This window comes from Cyprinodon tularosa, unplaced genomic scaffold (genome assembly GCF_016077235.1).
Source record: "Cyprinodon tularosa strain WSP-4 unplaced genomic scaffold, ASM1607723v1 ctg38, whole genome shotgun sequence".
In the NCBI taxonomy this organism is placed as follows: Eukaryota; Metazoa; Chordata; class Actinopteri; order Cyprinodontiformes; family Cyprinodontidae; genus Cyprinodon; species Cyprinodon tularosa.
The window spans coordinates 3,284,866-3,305,299 of NW_024039096.1; the positions used below are offsets into that span (position 1 = coordinate 3,284,866).

Sequence of the window (20,434 nt, forward strand, 5' to 3'; positions counted from 1 at the left end):
GATGGAAATACTGGTGTTACGTCAAGCTGCGTTTCCCCTGCATCTCCGCACAGCGCGGCTGCACGATTCACCGCGCAAGCGACAGGAAGCGAGCATGCTCGCTAAAGGCGCGTAACAGCCGCCCTGTGCTCGCGCCACAGGGGAACTACGGAGAGCGTGAACGATCATTAGCCTATATGGAGAAAGGGAGATGGATGGATGGAATAGATAGATAGATATAGCTACATGTTGCAGTATCTATAACAACCCAAACACATGATTTCAGAATTAGACATCCCCAGTTATTAATTTCATACACTCGCAAAAGTAACGCAATAGTTACTTTTACTACTAACTAGTTACTTTTATTGTGGAGTAACTCCGTTACTAACTCAGTTACTTTTTGGGAGAAGAAACTAGTAACTATAACTAATTTACGGTGGCCTGGAAGTGCAAACCAACAATACAAAATCTGAAACACTTTTACAAATCTTGAAACAAATTTACATTTCAGAAAACAAATTTACAACAAACGAAACACTTTTACAAATCTCGAAACAAATTTACAAATCTTGAAACAAATTTACATTTCAGAAAACAAATTTACAACAAACGAAACACTTTTACAAATCATAAAACAAATTTACATTTCAGAAAACAAATTTACAACAAACGAAACACTTTTACAAATCTCAAAACAAATTTACAAATCTTGAAACAAATTTACATTTCAGAAAACAAATTTACAACAAACGAAACACTTTTACAAATCATAAAACAAATTTACATTTCAGAAAACAAATTTACAACTGACAAAATCTTACGGAAAGGGAGGGACTGTCTTCGAAGCTTACCCGGAAGTGATAACCGGAGCGTTCATGATGACCCAAGATGGAAGCGAATCGAGTTGCGTTTTGCCCGTTCTGCGGCACTCATGTGAGCAGTTTAACGCGGTTTTGTTTTTCCTGCGGTCGGTCCTTGGAGTTTTTAAATGGTACCGAACAGACGGAAGAACCGGTCTTGTGCGAAATTCTGTTTCCCCGTGAAAATCTGTTCCCCCTGTGTCGGGAGCGCGCGTTGCAGCCAGAGAGGCGGATCTGCCCATTTTCAAGGCGCTCCTGATCATTTTTCAGGAAAAACAGCTCATATAATCATCTCGACTTTGTAACATCCATTTTAATCGGTTGCTCTTTTTAAAAAATTGTAAAATAAATACATTAATGAGGCCCTCTTACACTGTTTTGTGTTGTTTTTTAAACGCCAAGAGAATCGGTATTTCTCCAACTTTTGTCCCTTCAGCCTGACAAAAATAAACGTCAGTCACCGAACACAACAACACGTAGTGTATTTTTCATTTTTCATTGCTGATATAAGAGGATGGAAACTGGCTGATAGCAGGGCACACAGATTAAGACGTCCTGCGAAGATGAGAAGAATTTCTGGTTAATCACCTTCTAATGTAAAATATGACAGATTACTGGATTAAGGACATTTATAGTATACCACATCACACATATCAATTTTAGAGAAATTGGAAACAGTTGCTCTTTATTTCCCAAAGATATGGGAGGAGGAGAGGAGAGAATGGATGTTTCAGCTGCCTGAAATAATCTGTTCCCCCTCCATAAAAGGGGAAGAAATTGATTTACCTGCAAGTCTTTAACTGTGCTTATTCCCCTCACCACCAAGAACAAATCCTGTGGATTTGGTCATATTTACTGGTTATATGCAAAAATTAAAGGGGGGGAACAGATTATTTCAGCTGCCTGAAATAATCTGTTCCCCCTCCATAAAAGGGGAAGAAATTGATTTACCTGCAAGTCTTTAACTGTGCTTATTCCCCTCACCACCAAGAACAAATCCTGTGGATTTGGTCATATTTACTCTTTATTTGCAAAAATTAAAGGGGGGGAACAGATTATTTCAGCTGCCTGAAATAATCTGTTCCCCCTCCATAACAGGGGAAGAAATTGATTTACCTGCAAGTCTTTCTAACTGTGCTTATTCCCCTCACCACCAAGAACAAATCCTGTGGATTTTGTCATATTTACTCTTTATTTTTAAAAATTAAAGGGGGGGAACAGATTATTTCAGCTGCCTGAAATAATCTGTTCCCCCTACATAACAGGGGAAGAAATTGATTTACCTGCAAGTCTTTAACTGTGCTTATTCCTCTCACCACCAAGAACAAATCCTGTGGATTTGGTCATATTTACTCTTTATTTGCAAAAATTAAAGGGGGGGGGGGGGGACAGATTATTTCAGCTGTTTGAGCTGCCTGATATAATCCATTCTCCCAATAACATGGGGAAAAAAATTACCAGCAAGTCCTTAACTTTGATTCAAAAACATCTGCTCTTCATTTGATAAAGGCAAGAGGCCTTGGAATTTAAATCTTTCAATAACTATGTTAAAATAAAGTCTTGGAAGAATAAATATCAAACATAGTTTTTAAAATGTCATTTATGAAGCATTAAACAACATGCTTAAACCAGCACACCACAGCAAACTCAGGAACCTAAGGCAAACATGCAAAGCAGTAAAAGTTTTTTTCAGTTGGTGGGCTAGCCACACATGCCTGATGGAACCACCTTAGGCACATGTCACAGAGGATCTAGGAAAGAAACCAAAAATGTAAAGTTTTATTTTAAAAATATGTCTTTGCGATTACACTACGCAATCAATAATTTCAGATTCCCTTATATTCCAATTGCTGGAGGATCCTATCAAAAATGCATTAATAGACTGCAATGTGTAACAAGAAAAAATATTAGTTATATACTTTAACTGCTGTGATATTCCTAAACATTATGGTCATTGTACCCACCTGACTCACCAGTTCCATGCCAGGACCAATTTTGTAAATGTCAGAGTAAAACAACTTATATGCATTCACTTTTGACAGAAGGACAAAGACGTTTTTTCCAGAAAAAGCTTCATGGACATCTGATGAGGAGGAGGGGTTGAGGAGAAGTGGAAAAAGAAACAAAATTTAAAGATTATTTTCATTATCATGGCACCTATTTCATTCAATTTTACAACATATCACATATGTTATCCAACGATATGCAATTCATGATTGGAGAATGAGAAAGTATTAACTTCACAGATTCATTCAGCTACTTTGAACATAGCAATTAATAATAAAGCTAGAACTGTTTTTTACTGACTCACTGAAATTATTCTTAAAAAAAAGACTAAATTGCATATCCATACAAATACATTTTTAACAGACACATATGTATGATAATACAAAGTGAAATCTATGTGCTTTGATACATCCATCCATTTTATGTCACGCTTATCCCAAGCAGGGTCGTGAGGGGTGCTGGGGCCTATCTCCAGCTGTCTAAGGACGAGAGACAGGGTTGCTTTGATATATATTTATAAGAATTTAAAAGAAAATTTACATTTCTCTGCTAGGGATTTTCTCTGCGTATCAGGTGGTGCTGGATCAGAGGGAGATGATGGAATAGAGGGAGGTGGTGCTGGAGTAGAGGGAGATGATCCTGGAGCAGAGGGAGATGATGGAGCAGAGGGAGGTGGTGCTGGAGCAGAGGGAGATGATCCTGGAGCAGAGGGAGATGATGCAGCAGAGGGAGGTGGTGCTGGAGCAGAGGGGGAACAGATTATTTCAGTAAACTGAAATATATGGTTCCCCCGCTTTAATTTTTGCAAATAAAGAGTAAATATGACCAAATCCACAGGATTTGTTCTTGGTGGTGAGGGGAATAAGCACAGTTAAAGACTTGCAGGTAAATCAATTTCTTCCCCTGTTATGTAGGGGGAACAGATTATTTCAGGCAGCTGAAATAATCTGTTCCCCCCCTGTAATTTTTAAAAATAAAGAGTAAATATGACAAAATCCACAGGATTTGTTCTTGGTGGTGAGGGGAATAAGCACAGTTAGAAAGACTTGCAGGTAAATCAATTTCTTCCCCTGTTATGGAGGGGGAACAGAATATTTCAGGCAGCTGAAATAATCTGTTCCCCCCCTTTAATTTTTGCAAATAAAGAGTAAATATGACCAAATCCACAGGATTTGTTCTTGGTGGTGAGGGGAATAAGCACAGTTAAAGACTTGCAGGTAAATCAATTTCTTCCCCTTTTATGGAGGGGGAACAGATTATTTCAGGCAGCTGAAACATCCATTCTCTCCTCTCCTCCTCCCATATCTTTGGGAAATAAAGAGCAACTGTTTCCAATTTCTCTAAAATTGATATGTGTGATGTGGTATACTATAAATGTCCTTAATCCAGTAATCTGTCATATTTTACATTAGAAGGTGATTAACCAGAAATTCTTCTCATCTTCGCAGGACGTCTTAATCTGTGTGCCCTGCTATCAGCCAGTTTCCATCCTCTTATATCAGCAATGAAAAATGAAAAATACACTACGTGTTGTTGTGTTCGGTGACTGACGTTTATTTTTGTCAGGCTGAAGGGACAAAAGTTGGAGAAATACCGATTCTCTTGGCGTTTAAAAAACAACACAAAACAGTGTAAGAGGGCCTCATTAATGTATTTATTTTACAATTTTTTAAAAAGAGCAACCGATTAAAATGGATGTTACAAAGTCGAGATGATTATATGAGCTGTTTTTCCTGAAAAATGATCAGGAGCGCCTTGAAAATGGGCAGATCCGCCTCTCTGGCTGCAACGCGCGCTCCCGACACAGGGGGAACAGATTTTCACGGGGAAACAGAATTTCGCACAAGACCGGTTCTTCCGTCTGTTCGGTACCATTTAAAAACTCCAAGGACCGACCGCAGGAAAAACAAAACCGCGTTAAACTGCTCACATGAGTGCCGCAGAACGGGCAAAACGCAACTCGATTCGCTTCCATCTTGGGTCATCATGAACGCTCCGGTTATCACTTCCGGGTAAGCTTCGAAGACAGTCCCTCCCTTTCCGTAAGATTTTGTCAGTTGTAAATTTGTTTTCTGAAATGTAAATTTGTTTTATGATTTGTAAAAGTGTTTCGTTTGTTGTAAATTTGTTTTCTGAAATGTAAATTTGTTTCAAGATTTGTAAATTTGTTTCGAGATTTGTAAAAGTGTTTCGTTTGTTGTAAATTTGTTTTCTGAAATGTAAATTTGTTTCAAGATTTGTAAAAGTGTTTCAGATTTTGTATTGTTGGTTTGCACTTCCAGGCCACCGTACTAATTACTTTTTCAAAGTAACGTGCCCAACACTGCTCATTCCCCCTTTCCTGTCAGCCTACTGTTGAAAAAAACAAGCCACTATGGCTGTAAAAACTTAAAAAAAAAACTAAGAAAAAGTTTACTCCAGTGGCATCCTGGCACAATAAAAAGTGTTCCTAAGGTTTGGATTATAAGCACTGTCACTTTCTCTTGTTTCCTGTTTAAAACAGACTGTAGAAACGGTATGATGAAAGCAGGATTTTGTTTTGTTTTTACCTCAGCATACCTTTACATCAGAATTGATCACAGTACCGGCATTTTATCAGATTTAATCCAAATATTCTGTGCTTCTCATTTTATTTCACCTCTCAAAGGTTAAATGTAGCTCTAAAGTAGGAAAATCTATTCTTGCTCTTTTATAGTGGTAATTTTTTTAAGCTGGGTCGAGAATGAAATTTCACTGAAACATTCTGAATGAAAAAGAGAAAATAACAGCTATTCTAAATTGCAGTACAGTAGCTAAGTTGCTTTGCTTATTAACTCGCCTCCACACAGAACTCTCTTTATAAAGGAAAAAATCACTCCTGAGCTTTTATCTCTGATTGCCTTTCTTGTTCCGTCTTCTCTTCGGACACCATGACAATGTTAGGTGATTGTACTGTAACGAAGCCTTTGTGATGGAGCGGGAACCAGCCAAGGTTACACAACAGCAGGGCTTTATCAGAGAAGCTGATGTCCTCCGGTTTATAACCTTGGCTCACATCCGCTTCTGTTTCCCGCTAACTGAATTGGCACAGACACAGGGAGTTTGTGTGATGGGATGTGTTTGGAGGAGGACTAATGGCAACAAGTCAAGAAAAATGCTGATAAGACAAACGATAAATTATTTGAACATAGATCTGGTGTCCAGTTTCACATGGACAGCATGTGTAAAACATTTGTTTTTACTTTCTTAGGTAGGCGTGCGTAAGAGTTGCAGCCAAGTGAAAAGAGATTCCATCTTAATCCCAGGTTTCCTAACTTCATTTGGGCATAAATTGTTCGCCAAAGCTCTTAATTCACTGGAAAATCACTTAATTATGTTGGCTATTCCTCAAGTCTGCCATCAGAAGAGGAGTCTTGCCTTCTGCCCTTAAACCACCGGTGTAGAAGGTTTTTTTGTTATTAGCCTGTGCTGGCAATCCATCTTGGAGATCCCAGATTCTCCAAATGAGAAATACTCTGGTCAAGGTCTAGGCCATCCAGACAATTAGGAAGGAAAGCCATGGGAGACGGAGCATAAGGCAGCTGTAAATCTTGACCACAGCCAAGTTTATGACAGTGGAGGGATAATGCGTGTCTAGAATGAGGGTGAGGGGATTCATTTGGCTTTTTTTTTGTAACTCCGGAGGCCTTAGACCAGGCAGTCATTTCTCACCCACTGCCTCCCACTGCTATGGCCTTGAGATTTTCCTCTGGTGGGGGTAGTGGGAATGGAAGTCCCATTAATGGTTGACTCATTGTTTGGAGTTTGGCCTCACATGGCGCTTTAATGAAGACTGGGTGATTATCAACTCAAGAATGCTTAGATTGCCCTCTGAATCCTTCAACCTTAATGTCAGACCGAGTATTTGTCTCCATTGCCAAATACGACCCATGTGAACATTTATAGAAGAAAAAAAAAAAAACAAATGGAACACCGACAGGTGGTTTTACTTACAAGCTCTTTATCGTCTCCAAGAAAGTCAAGTAGAGTTTGGAGACGTTTTATGTAGTACATAGTTTTCCTTTCAGTGTCCCCTGTTGCCTTTGTCGTTTTTTCACTTTTTTGGGGGTTGGTTTTATGTGCTAAAGTAACCTAACTAGATTCACATTTGGCTATGGGGCAAATGCCAGTTTTTCAACTCAATCTGAACCCTAATGATTAGGTAATGACAAGTCTGCTAAAACTCTCACTGGGAAATCTCTATCAATCTTCATTTGGCAGGGTTCTTCCCTTTGTTTTAGGTTTATTTTTAGTTTCTTTGTAATTTTCTAGCAGTGTTGTGTTCCTGGGTTACTCTCTGTTGCCCCTTGTGCTTGTTTCCTTTCCCTTTGGCTCCCTTCTAGTCAGTTCTATTCACACCTGCTCCATATCAGTCCACTACACCATCCTTTGTTCAGTTCTCCATATATACACCACCTCTGCATTTCCTCAATGCTGGTTTCCTTTTGATTTGTTGCTTCATTGTTTGCTCCACATGTATTGTTTCGCCCTGGATTCTCCTTTGCCTTCTTTGCCTCAGTTGGCTGTGGAAGCTTATTAAATCAGCACAACTAATCTCTGACTCCTCATCTCTGCATTTGGGTCCTCAAAAACCTCCACCAAACCTTGACATATAAAAAAATCAAGAACAAATCCAACACTGTTTTCTTCTTGTTTGTGAATGAGATTAAAATGCAATTTCCCTCTCACTTGTCGAGGTAAGGCTTGAATGAGTGCAGACTCCTTAAGGCTGGTTTTCACAAGAAGATTTTCAAAATTTTGGGTAGTTTTCAAATTTCTAGAAGCCTCATATATGATTACAAAAATTTGAAGAAGCACAATTTTTGTCATACAGTGGGTGGTCTACAGGCAGTTGCCAAGTGCATCATGTCATGCATGAGCCAATTTGGAAACAAATTTGATGTGCATCGTCAGTCTTCTTTGTACAATACCTGCAAACAGGCCGGCAGTAGCGCTGGGAAGTCCCAGTGACAGCTTCCTTAAGCAGACCGATCATTCTGGTATTGCCTATTGCCATTTGTACCAGCTGGAAGTGAAAATAAGTGGTTTTTAGATGGAAAAAGGTACGAGAATATAAAATCAAATATTTTTCAGTGGTAGGTTTTGACATTTTAAGTTAAGGTATGAATTTTAAACCGTTTGGTTAGATTTAAAAATATATATTTTCAATATGGAGTAATCAGAGCCCTCTCAGTTTTCCTTGGACATGAAAAAAATCTTAGGCCAATCGCTTAGGCCAAAGTATTGATTAAGGAAGGCTGAATTCATGTTTAAATTCTCACTTCTCACTTGTAAAACCTAAACATCTTTCATTGTAAACTGACATTAGCTTTAGAATTTTAATTTTTTATTGAAAGCATCAGTGCTGCTTCAAGCATGAAGTGTTTTATTGAAGCTAATCTCTTATCTAGAATACAAAATAAAAATTCTGTAACAGGAGGAAATACTCTTTAAGAGTGAAAGCTTTGATGGCTTGAAACAGCCTGAAGCATCACACCTGTTAGGATCACGTAAATGTTGGGAGTAATTGTAGTTATTGTGATGTAAATCTGATTCAATACCTAATTTCATGTCGACAGCTCTGATCTTTTGCTTTACCATTTAAAAGGATATGATGTCACATCCAAAAGCACTCCTGATAAACACCTCGGACAAAAGAATCTCTTTAATGTTATTTTCCATTGACTGCTTATGCTCTGTACAGATCTTGGTTCCACCTCAGGGCTATGCTCTGCTGCTATTGGTGAAAATGCCAGCTATTAACCTCTTCGATTGGCTAACCCTGATTCACATGTGGATTACCTTGATTGTGTTGAGTCTCAGCCTCACTGCTGCTGCCCCGAGGGTTAATGACCTTTCCTCTGAAAGCTTCTCCAATTCCCAGTCCATCAGTCCAAATCCATACTGCTTGTCTTACGTTTTACATTCACCGCTTCAAGCACACAGGATGGTTATGAAAAGACTGGGTTTTTGGAAAAAGGAAATAAGTCAGGGTGATACATTCAAGCACCTCTCTGGGTCAAATATGAACACAAATGAATGCCTCCCACCGACTCACTTCAAAAAATCTAAATCTATGAGTCATTTTTTCTTAAAATAAGTGCATTTGTTCTTGAACTGAGGAGGTAAAAGAGACATTTTGCCAATAGAACAAGACAATTTACGCTTAAAATAAGAAAACACAATTGCATTGTCTTATTTCAAGTGCATATTCTCTAATTATCTTATTTCAAGAGTAAAATTACTCATTCCATTGGCAAACTAGCTCATTTACCTATTCAAATGAAGGGTGAATACACTTAATTTAAGAAAATTTTACTTATTTCTAGATTGTTTTTGCAGCCTCTGTCTCTCAACTTCCTCTTTCGCTTTGATTATAAATCATAACCCTAAGCTGTGTTCACATCTGTTTCACAAGGGGAGCTAAATAACCTGTTTGCTAAGCTGAAACTTCATTTAGCTCTCTTACCCTTCAGCTGGAGGAAGAGGGGCACGTTTATGATACAATCGTATTTGCAGACTGATTATAGAGGCTGTGACGAGTTAATAAGGCCACCCTGGAGGATTTGGTTTAAACCCACAATACCTCTGCAGCTTTGATGCATCCTCCAGCACAGCCCAGGTCTGGTCAAGGTCACCGCTGATGACTTCTTTGATGTTACCTCACAGGTTGCTTCACTGGGTAAAAATGTCTCAGTAATAGAATGATGCAACTGTAACGCTGGTTCTTTGTCTGTGTTCGTACCTCTTGAACTTTTACACATTTCTTTTTGCAAAGCTTTAGTTGATTTTAGTGAATTTTTATGTGATTATAAAGTGCACTAAAAGGGCACATTTTCTTCCAGTATTTTAGAAAAAGAAATGTGCATATCTTTCTACAAAGAAGAAACAGCAGAAGGAAGCAAAAGACAATCCTAAACATGCAGCTTTAACAGAAGTGTTTGGTCCAAAGCATATTTGTTACTTAAAATGGCCTAGTCAAAGTTCAGAATCAAATTTACATGCAAATATTTTTATTTTTTATTTTTTTTTAAAGATTATTATTAAGCTACTGTCTGTCTAATCTGTATTATATTTAATTATTTTGCGCAAAAGAAATTGCTAAATCATTCTTCTTTTAATTTACTATTTTTGGTGTATTTTCTATTATTGTGTGCTCTTTTCTCTTACTGAAAAAGACAAATTAAACTGGTTTACTTTCACGAGTGTAAGATTACTAGTTTCACTATAGTGCTTTAAACATATACCAAAAAAAGTAAACTACTTTGATGTTACCTCACAGGTTTACTTCACCGGGTAAAAATGTCTCAGTAATAGAATGATGCAACTGTAACGCTGGTTCTTTGTCTGTGTTCGTGCCTCTTGAACTCTTACACAATATTTCTTTTAGCAAAGCTTTAGTTGATTTTAGTGCATTTTTATGTGATTATGAAGTGCAATGAAAATACACATTTCCTTCAAGTAATTTAAAAATAGAAATGTGCATATATTTCTATAAAGAAGAAACGGCAAAGGAAGCAAAAGACAATCCTAAACATGCAGCTTTAACAGAAGTGTTTGGTCCAAAGCATATTTGTTTGTTAAAAGGGCCTAGTCAAAGTTCAGAATCAAATTTACATGCAAATATTTTTTTTTATTTTTTTATTAAAAGATTAATATTGAGCTACTGTCTGTCTAATCTCTATGATAATAAATTATTTTTGCACAAAAGACATTGCTAAATCATTCTTCTTTTAATTTACTGTTTTTGGTGTATTTTCTATTATTGTGTGCTCCGATTTTTCTCTTAATGAAAAAGACTAATTAAACGGGTTTACTTTCACGAGTGTAACATTACTAGTTTCACTATAGTGCTTTAAACATATACCAAAAAAAAAAAAAAACACTACTTTGATGTTACCTCACAGGTTTTCTTCACTGGGTAAAAATCTCTCAATAATAGAATTATGCAACTGTAACACTGGTTCTTTCACAAATTTTATTTATTTATATTTAATTATTTTGCACAAAAGAAATTGCTAAATCATTCTCCTTTTAATTTACAATTTTTGGTGTATTTTCTATTATTGTGTGCTCTTTTCTCTTACTGAAAAAGACAAATTAAACGGGTTTACTTTCATGAGTAACATTACTAGTTTCACTATAGTGCCTTAAACATATACCAAAAAAAAAACTTATTTGATGTTACCTCACAGGTTTTCTTGACTGGGTAAAAATCTCTCAATAATAGAATGATGCAACTGTAACACTGGTTCTTTCACAATTGTTCTTGTTGCAAAGCTTTAGTTGATTTTATTTTATATTTATGTGATCATAAAGTGCTATGAAAGGACACATTTTCTTCAAATATTTTACAATTGGAAATGTGCATATGTTTCTATAAATACTGTGATAGCCTAGAACAACTGATTGTGTAAGTAGTTACCATTCATAGTCACCTGCACTGTTGTAATGTCAGTATAAATCCAGTTCTTCTGCGAGGGATTTAGAGATTTAATAGAGAATATTAATGAACTATCATCATTTTGAAAACAAAAGAATGCAGAAGAGATTAAGTTAAAAACAGGGTAAACTTCTTTTGCAGCCTTTTTGAATCTCTTTTTGATTCTGGTGGTGATATTTCTGGTGTAACTTTATCTTACATATTCTAGCAGAGAAGAAAAATAAGCTGAAAAAACATTTATTTTTTGTAAAATATACTAAACCTGACATCTGTAAATTGTATGTGCTTAATATTTAGCTACTGTCTCTCTAATCTGTGTGATGTTAAATTATTTTGCACAAAAGAAATGACTAATTCACTCATCTTTTAATAAGTATTTTTGGTGTCTTATCTATTATTGTAGTGCTCAGATTTTTCCAATTAAACAGGTTTTTACTTTCACAAGTGTAACATTACTAGTTTCACTATAGTGCTTTAAACGTATACAAAAAAAAAAAAAAAAAAAAAAACTTTATTGGACATTATTTCGGGATTATTTCAAATGTGATTGAACAGGGTTCCCGTGGGGCCTTAAAAAGTCTTAAAAGGCATTGAATTCTTCAAAATAAAACTAAGGCATAATTGGTATTAAAATGTCTAAAATCTGTCTTTCGTAGGTCTTAATTTTTAAAACCTCATAAAAAGGAATATTTTTATTATGATTTATTTTTGTAATCTAAATAAAACATTAAAATTTACCTTTTTTTTTTTTATTAAAAGAAATAATGGCTAATTATTGGTTCCGTCACGAGCGGAACCAATAAAAGCGTTGTTCCGGCCGGGACATTTGGGAGATGCTGCAAAAAAGCCTTAGCACTGGTTATGTTGTTGCTTTTAAACTGATTTGTTTTGTTCCCTGCTAAAACAAAGTTTGTGAATTCAGTTAAATAATTGTTAAAATATATCTGTCATTTGTGTTTTTTCAGCTTTCTTCCTGTATGGGAAGCTTTTCAAAATTTGAAACATTAGTACAGAGGTTTATGTTTAAATAAACCTTTGGGTTAAGTTGTCGCAAGCAGGTTTTTCTTGTGTTTTTGTGAATTCGGTCTTAAATTTTTATTTCAAGTGGCATTAAAAAGTCTTAAAAAGTCTTGAATTTAACTTGCCTTATGCTGTAGGCAGTGTTGTGCCTGAACGCGTTCATTGAACGAAAGTTTATGAACTCGTTCATATTTTAGGCGAACGTGAACTGAACGTACTGCATTACTGCCTGATGAACGTTATTGTGAACTCGTTCATTCTGGTGTCTGTGAACGGCACGCTCTCTCAGTTCAGCTCCGTTCAATAGGTTGCCAGATTTCTATAGAGTCCTCCAGGCGAAACCCCGGCTAAATCAAACCGTAAACAGGCCTTAATATGTAGCGGGAAAAACACCCAATCTGGCAACACCAGCTACCAGCGTCGTAGCCTACAGCCGCGTGCGTCATCAAAACAAAATGCAGCGTGGAAGCCGCAGCAGCATGGAGGCTACCGTGGAGGCGACAAAGCAGCAGTATGATCACTTAAAACTGTTTTATGACCAGGTGGTCGGTGAGGATGATGGCAACAAGTTTGCCCGCCGGCTTTCAGTAAAAAAATCCGCACTTCAGTAACCTTAAATTCCTACCTCAGCCTGGTCCCTCAGTTTGTGTTAGTAAAATCTTCTTGAGCGGAGGTCTTCAACAGGGAATCTGCGACCCCTAGGGGGTCTACGGAGGTACTGCATGAGGGTCTGCATGGTTAGTTGATATTTTTATATTCCCCCCCTGCAATTTTCCCCCCCACTAATTGAAATGTCTTTAAATACTCATTAACATGAAATCAACACACTCTAGTAAACAGATAAATGGAGACAAAAGATGTCTTTCAGTCATCAATGCACACATTCAGCGACACACAGGAGCTCTTTCAAGCTGGGCACCGTTTCCTTCACAACAACCAGGAATCAGAATCAGAAAAACTTTAATAATCCCAGGGAGAAATTAATTTCTTTACATTACTCCATCTGTAATAGAGTGACTATAGGACACAATTTCATACAATATATATAGTTAGGGGGTCCCCGCTCCATCTCGCCATCAGTTTGGGGGTCCTTGGTCTGGAAAACATAGAAGACCCCTGTTCTTGAGGGTTTTACTATCCATGTAACTTGTTTGTTAAACCTGCCTGGTATAATTTTCCAGGATTCCAGTATTCCTTTTTAGTATGTATTGAAATGGAATTTCAAATGGAAAAAATTATTAAAATAAAAAAAAACATTTGCACCTTAAAGACTACTTTTCTATTTTTCTTTTAATAATTACTCATAAAAAAGACCATTCAAGCAGCACATTTTTCCTGATGTTTTTGAGAATATACTGTAGGGGTGAAAGCTGCAGCTGCTACTAGTGTGAAGTGAATGGACAGCAACAAAGCGTTAAAGCAACAATGGGGAAATCTGTCCCCTCAATGCTAATGTAAACCCTGGTTGGATAAGGATTCAAAACTGGATATGAAGATGAAATCTGACGCACAGTTTCAGAGTTACAACTGATAAAATAATTGCTGTCTGTGGTTCTACAGTAGGCTATGGTGTAATTGAGCAATATATGAAAAAAAAAGAAAAAAGAACTATGAACTAGTTCATTTTTTGGTTTTGAATTATGAACTATGAACTGAACTAGTTCATTTTAAAATGTGTGAACTGAACTTTGAACTAGTTCACGTAGAAAGAGAACTTTCCCAACACTGGCTGTAGGAACCCTGTTGAAACAAAATAAAAAAGAGACGAAAAAGAGGAAGTAAGAAGCAGGGCTAAACATTAAATGGAAGATAAGGTGATAAAAAAAGATGTATGTTTGCCATGTATTATTTTCCCACTTGATAGTTTCACCCTCAGCCAGAATCGTCTGTTAATTAGTTGATTCCATGAACCTCTGTTTCCTCATTTGTTGTATTTTTGCACCCGTCTTTATCGCTACTTGAGCTTTCAGTCAGTTGTTAGTGTTTACTGGGTCTTCTGTTTACTGTTCTGCAGACAGAGTGTCAGTCTGTGTTTTAGTCTAGAACCAAAGTTAAGACATTTCACACTTTTCACCAGTGATGGGAGTAACTGCGTTGAAAGTAACGGCGTTACTAACGCCACTACCTTCTTTAGTAACGAGTAATCAAAATGATTACTCTTACTGTAACTATAACGCAGTTACAATTGCCGACACCCTGTTACTGCACGTTACTCAGGTCGCACAATTAACCTTTTTTCATGATAGGACTCGTGCGCGCATCATGAGAAAGGGGAGGATGGAGAGTGAGGAGGACTCCAGCGGCAAAACAGCGCTTTCCAGATGGAAATACTGGTGTTACGTCGATCTGCGTTTCCCCATCAGATACAGTTTCCCCTGCATCTCCGGCGGCACGATTCACCATGCAAACGACAGGAAACGAGCATGCTCGCTAAAGGCGCGTAACAGCCGCCCTGTGCTCGCGCCACAGGGGAACTACGGAGAGCGTGAACGATCATTAGCCTATATGGAGAAAGGGAGATGGATGGATGGAATAGATAGATAGATATAGCTACATGTTGCAGTATCTATAACAACCCAAACACAGGATTTCAGAATTAGACATCCCCAGTTATTAATTTCATACACTCTCAAAAGTAACGCAATAGTTACTTTTACTAGTAACTAGTTACTTTTATTGTGGAGTAACTCAGTTACTAACTCAGTAACTTTTTGGGGGAAGTAACTAGTAACTATAACTAATTACTTTTTCAAAGTGACGTGCCCAACACTGCTTTTCACACTTTTCAGATTGGCCTTTTCAAAATATTTTGTAAACTGTATCTCCAGTCCTGTTGCTTCCATTTCAAACACATATAATTCTATCATAAAACACAGATTAAAGTGCTCTATGTTTATCCTGATCAAACAACTTTTAACTGTGAATACTTTAGCTGGGTGCTTTGGTTCATTGTTTTTATTTGAGTCTTGCAACAGATATGTATTTTTTCCACTAGCTTTGCCAGAACCATTTCGAATATATTGGCCTATCTTCATACAGTTTAGTATTTCCTGAATTTCACCATTGATTTTTTAAGAACTGCAATATTTGATGAAAAATGAGGGTTAGAGCTGTATTTATTTATAAATATATCCTTCCCCTGTTGTGGCTGAAGTCTACCAATGAAATAAACTTTTTTTTTTTTTTTTTTACCAGTTCCCTCACAAATAAGGCCATTAGACCAATCAAAGTGAAGAATGAAGTAGGTCGAGTTGGGTTTGAAGAAACACCGAGGCAGGAAGCCTTTTAATAGGGACACAGATTCATCTTTTGGAATAGGAGGAGGCCAGGGATTCTCGCAGGATGGGGAATCAATCTGAATATCCACTGGTGTCATCACACAGTTAATGGTTATGAAAGAGAGCAGTGAAAGATAAGTTTAGCTCTTCCTAAGCAAAAGTTAAACCACTTCTTATTTTACTAGGATCTTTTTTTTTAGGGATGGAAATTTGATGAAACCAAGAAGTAAAAAAACACCCCTTAGCATCTGTGACTTCTACCATTCTGTCATGTCAGTATTTATTATCTTTAACCAGAAGTGTCTTTGCTTTCAACCTTTTGCTTGCAGTGACCTCATCTACCATTATCTGTCATGTAAATCTTAGAAAGAGTCTGACGTAGTTGCTGTAATTCATCCATGCAAAATAGAGCTGTACTGTTCTTCTTTTCATCGTACACCTGGGCGGGCTGAGTAATGGATGTGTTTAAACTATGAGAGGAAGCTGGAGTATCTCAAGAGGTACTTGTTCCACAGGATAGCAGGAATAAGCTCGGTATTCTGACTCCTACCGCATAAAGCTTCCTCCTTATTAATCCTCAGCAAGGATTTGCTCTTAAAAACATATAACTTTGCTTTGAAAAAGGTAAAAGTTTAATAATTTACAGAAGTCACGCTATTATTTTTAAAATTATTTAAACCATATAAACTTATTGTCCTCAACCTATAAGTTAGGACTCTGATTACCATTTTTGAACATCATTTATTGAATCAAATTTGCTTAAAAACATATTTTTAATGCAGTTTTTGCAAAATTTCATTCACCAAATAATGTCAATAACAATGATACAATCTTAAGGCAAAAGCACATTATTATAACTCTGTTTCCACCCTGGGAAACACAAGGTTGGTTTAGTTCAGTTGCCTCTATAAATCCTTCACGTCCTGATAGAGCTGGGGTCAGAGTTCAAGTGTTATGAGACCACTACTCTCCCCACAGGGAGTGTTTGGTAGTGGAATGGGAGATTTGGGTCATGGGGGATTATTTGGGTTCAACCTTTGGCACCAGCTCAGATCTGAGCATCATTAAAGCTCTAATGCACCGTTTAAAAACACAAACAGGTGAACTAATGGCTGTTAAAAGTCCATCAAGAAAAAAAGAGAGCTGTAGTTTAAACCTCAAGAATTCAAGCAAAAAATGTGTCTGTAGTTTTTTTACACTTAAACTCATTTCATGGTTATATTCCACAAACAATAAAAACATTTTATGAGTTAAACAACGCTGATTTCATATGGATCATATATCCAAGATTGACATGATAGATACTCCATGTTGGTTTTCTGTTTATCAGGACTGAAAAGAATGCTTACTACTATAGCTTTCTATAAAAACGAGAGCTTCGTTCATTACCTCATTTAATCAGTTCTTAAGCTTGGGTTTTAAATGACAATTTAGTGTTTTTGTTATTGTGAAATACTATGATTTTACTTTAGGCTGCTTGATTATGGAAAAACAATCAAAAAAAAAATAAAAAGTTACTATATATTGACGGGGGCCTCATGTAATAACATTTTTTACTATTCTTGTCATAAATTTCCCATAGTGGGCTCATACTAATGCATCGTAGTAGATTCAACAAATGTTCTTGACTTCATTTAATAATCATAAATAATCCTTGTGAACATGTTGCAGTCTCCCTGTGCGTAGGTGAGAACCAGGGACGTGGCTAGACCTATTTTAGGGTGGCTGAAGTCATCCCTTCGTTGGTATTAGCCACCCCATAATTATTTTGCGATTTTTATTGTTATTTTTTTATTTATTGATTTTTTTTCCATATAACCCCAAACAATTGCAGTAAAGCACTGAAAACGAGCCACCAAGAAGGCAAGTTAATCTGAAGATAAGTTCCTGTTAGTTTATTTACAAACACAATTATTTATACAATTATTAATATCGTTAGGATATTCATTTCCTTCATTGGCTCCGCGTCCAGCGTCACGTCACGTGGTACACGGCCATCAACTGGACCATAGCAGCTGTGCAGTGCAGCAACAGCGCGCCCTTTGAATCTCCACACAGTCATCGAGCTTGATTAGGAAAGTTATGGTTGCGTGCAGATACATACGGTGAGTTTGCCATTTGATGTCAGCGGTTTACATTTTCTTCACTTTACCTGGAGTGAGGAAAGAGACAATATAGGCCTAATAGCTTGTCTGATTCAGTAGGAATTACGTTACCATGGTGAACAAAGTCAGTGGTGTGGGAAAACACGATGTTGTTGTAGCCTACTAGCATAGTAGCATCATTATAATAGTTTTGTCACAGGAGCAGTGATGGGCAGTAGCGCCGCTACATGTAGCGAAGCTATTAGTTTAACTACATTTTCAAGTAGCTTGACCGTAGCGTCGCTGCTTTATTTATCAAGTAACTTTCCTGTAGCGACGTTATTGTTTTGATCAAGTAGCGACGTAGCGTCCACAAACGCTACAAAATCCAGGGCAAAACTAAGAAATGAAACCAGGTTTTCTATTTCTAAACAACAATCAGCCACAAAACTACTGTAAATAGCAGTTTCAGCTGACGCTTTATAAGTGGCGTAGTAGCACAGGCACACTCCGTAGGGTTAAACAAGCGCACCTTTTCCGAGGCTGTCGTTCTATTGGCTGGAAAGGTTGCTAGGCAACGATCCAACTGCAGTCTGAGAGAGCAAAACAAATCCGCAAGCAGAGCGTAACTGAGACCCGTGCAGAGCGGAGATGGAGGCAAGCGAGAGGAAAAAATATCTGTGATAATATAGAAAATATCTGTTTAAATCTGAGAGAAGAAACAAAGATTTTTGAGAGAAGAGAAAATATTTGAGAGAGAGAGCGCATGTTTTGAGTGTGAGCATTATAAGTTTTGAGTGCAAGAAGATGAAATTCTTTTCTCTAATTGAAGTTATGTGCTCTTGCATTATGGCAGGATAATTCTCCCATATCTATGTGCCACCAGTCTGATAGGGCGACACTGTGTGATATGGTAGTGCTTCCTTGGGTTGACTATAGTTCTAAGTTGTACGTTTCATATACTGTTGATTTTGTGTTTTCATTAATACATTGTACTTAAAAATACTTCCTTTATTTGCATTAAAACTTTGTCAGACTGATGTGAAAAAGTCTCAAGGATATCCTTCTTTGCAATGATGCTATTGCCTATTGCCTACTGTCCATTTATGCAACTTGTATTTTGTGGTTAAACTTTAGATTAAGCAGAAATCTATCAAAGATAATGCTGCATTTATTGTTAAGTTCCTCACATATATGTGTTTCTCTCTGTGCCAGGTGTAGAGAAAGACATGCCAAAGTCCAGGTCACACACACACACCAAGCACACACACAGAAACAGGGTTATTGCAAAGCAGACAGGGGTTCCTGACAGGTTGTGGGTGCAGGGGAGATGGGGAAAGATGAATGGCCAGGTTAAGGGTTTATGAAGATGTTGGGAGTCTGTTGGTTAGACAACTGTCTTCTGTAGAAGGTTTCCATTATGATGAGTGGCGAACCACTTGCCTTCTTCCATTTATGCAGTAATGCATGGCACCTACCATTTACTCTTTGTAATTTAGCACATTTTAACTGGTGTAGTTTAGTTGGTGAAGTAGCATTAGTGAGGGAAGTGTTTCCCAGGTATGTTGCTCTTAAAATAATGAATTTATAGACAGCGCCTTAGAAAGTGCACTGAAAAAATTTCTTAGGTAAATATCTTACCTAGGGGCTAAGCCACCCATGTCTCTCAAACCTAGTGACGGCCCTGGTGAGAACGGTGTCAGGTGAAATGCTAATCTGCATATTTAATACCATTATAATTCTTAATATGGGAAGGACTTTCAGTGCTTGTCAGGGGTCTTCATTCACAAAAATGGAACTGAAGAATCAGAATCAGGTTTATTGCCATTGTTAGTGAAGGAGTTCACAAACTAGGAATTTTTTATGGCGAAATTGTGCAACATGAAACATATAATATGGAATATGTAAATAAAATTATAAAAATATCTAAAACACTGTGGGCCGGATCTATCAAAGGTTTGCGTGTATAAAAACGTGAGCTATTTCACTGCGCACGCTAAAAAATTTACAAACTGATCTATCAACAGCGTGCTAAAAGGATTTGGTCTTTAAAACGTACTAAATAGCGCCTCTTATCCATTTAATACTTTTTCTGCAATGAATATGCTATATGGGGCGTTTACACGCAAAAGTGCGTCTTGTGGGAGGAGAACATGTAAATATATTAATTTAGCACTCGCAAAGTGATTTATTAAACCTGAAAGCAATTTTGCTAACGGTATCTGACTCTATATTTAACACGTTTCAAAAGAAGGTGCAAATGCGTAATTGCGCACACATGGAAGCGGTTATTGTCGCAAGAAGGAGACATCGAAATGAAGCAAGGAGACGCAGAGAACGCATTTTTTCACTCCGTGTGAATATTTTGGGAATGAACGAGGAAACGATCATCAAAACATATTGTTTATCCAGCATTGACATTTTGGAGCTGTTGGGGGAACTCAGAATGGATTTGGAGCCAGCCACAAGGAGGACCCACGCAATACCAGATATGACAAAACTCCTTGCAACATTGGATCTCCCAATCTAGTTTTTCAGAAGTGCTGTCCGACGTTCTAAATGCCATGTCGCCCTGACGCCCTACCGGAGAAACCAGACCTTCCCCCTGCGCCTGTGGAGCAACATGCCAATGCTGCGGGGATGCGTACGTGCAGTAATCTCATCCACAGATTTAAAATTCGTAATGCACTAGTTGGTACAAACTACAAACTACTTTGCCGCAAACCACAAAACGCGCAAAAC

General features: G+C 37.4%; 1 long non-coding RNA gene across 2 annotated transcripts; it reads right to left on the minus strand.

The window, feature by feature from the left end:
- Positions 1-1,338: 1,338 nt before the first annotated feature.
- Positions 1,339-3,557, minus strand: LOC119791041. Of its 2 annotated transcripts, none has more exons than XR_005281798.1 (3): positions 3,390-3,557; positions 2,807-2,925; positions 1,339-1,397 (listed from the first exon to the last, which is right to left on the minus strand). It is a non-coding gene; the product is annotated as an uncharacterized LOC119791041 (long non-coding RNA). The 2 variants fall into 2 exon arrangements; XR_005281797.1 differs by lacking the exon at positions 1,339-1,397 and adding an exon at positions 2,186-2,593.
- Positions 3,558-20,434: the final 16,877 nt, after the last annotated feature.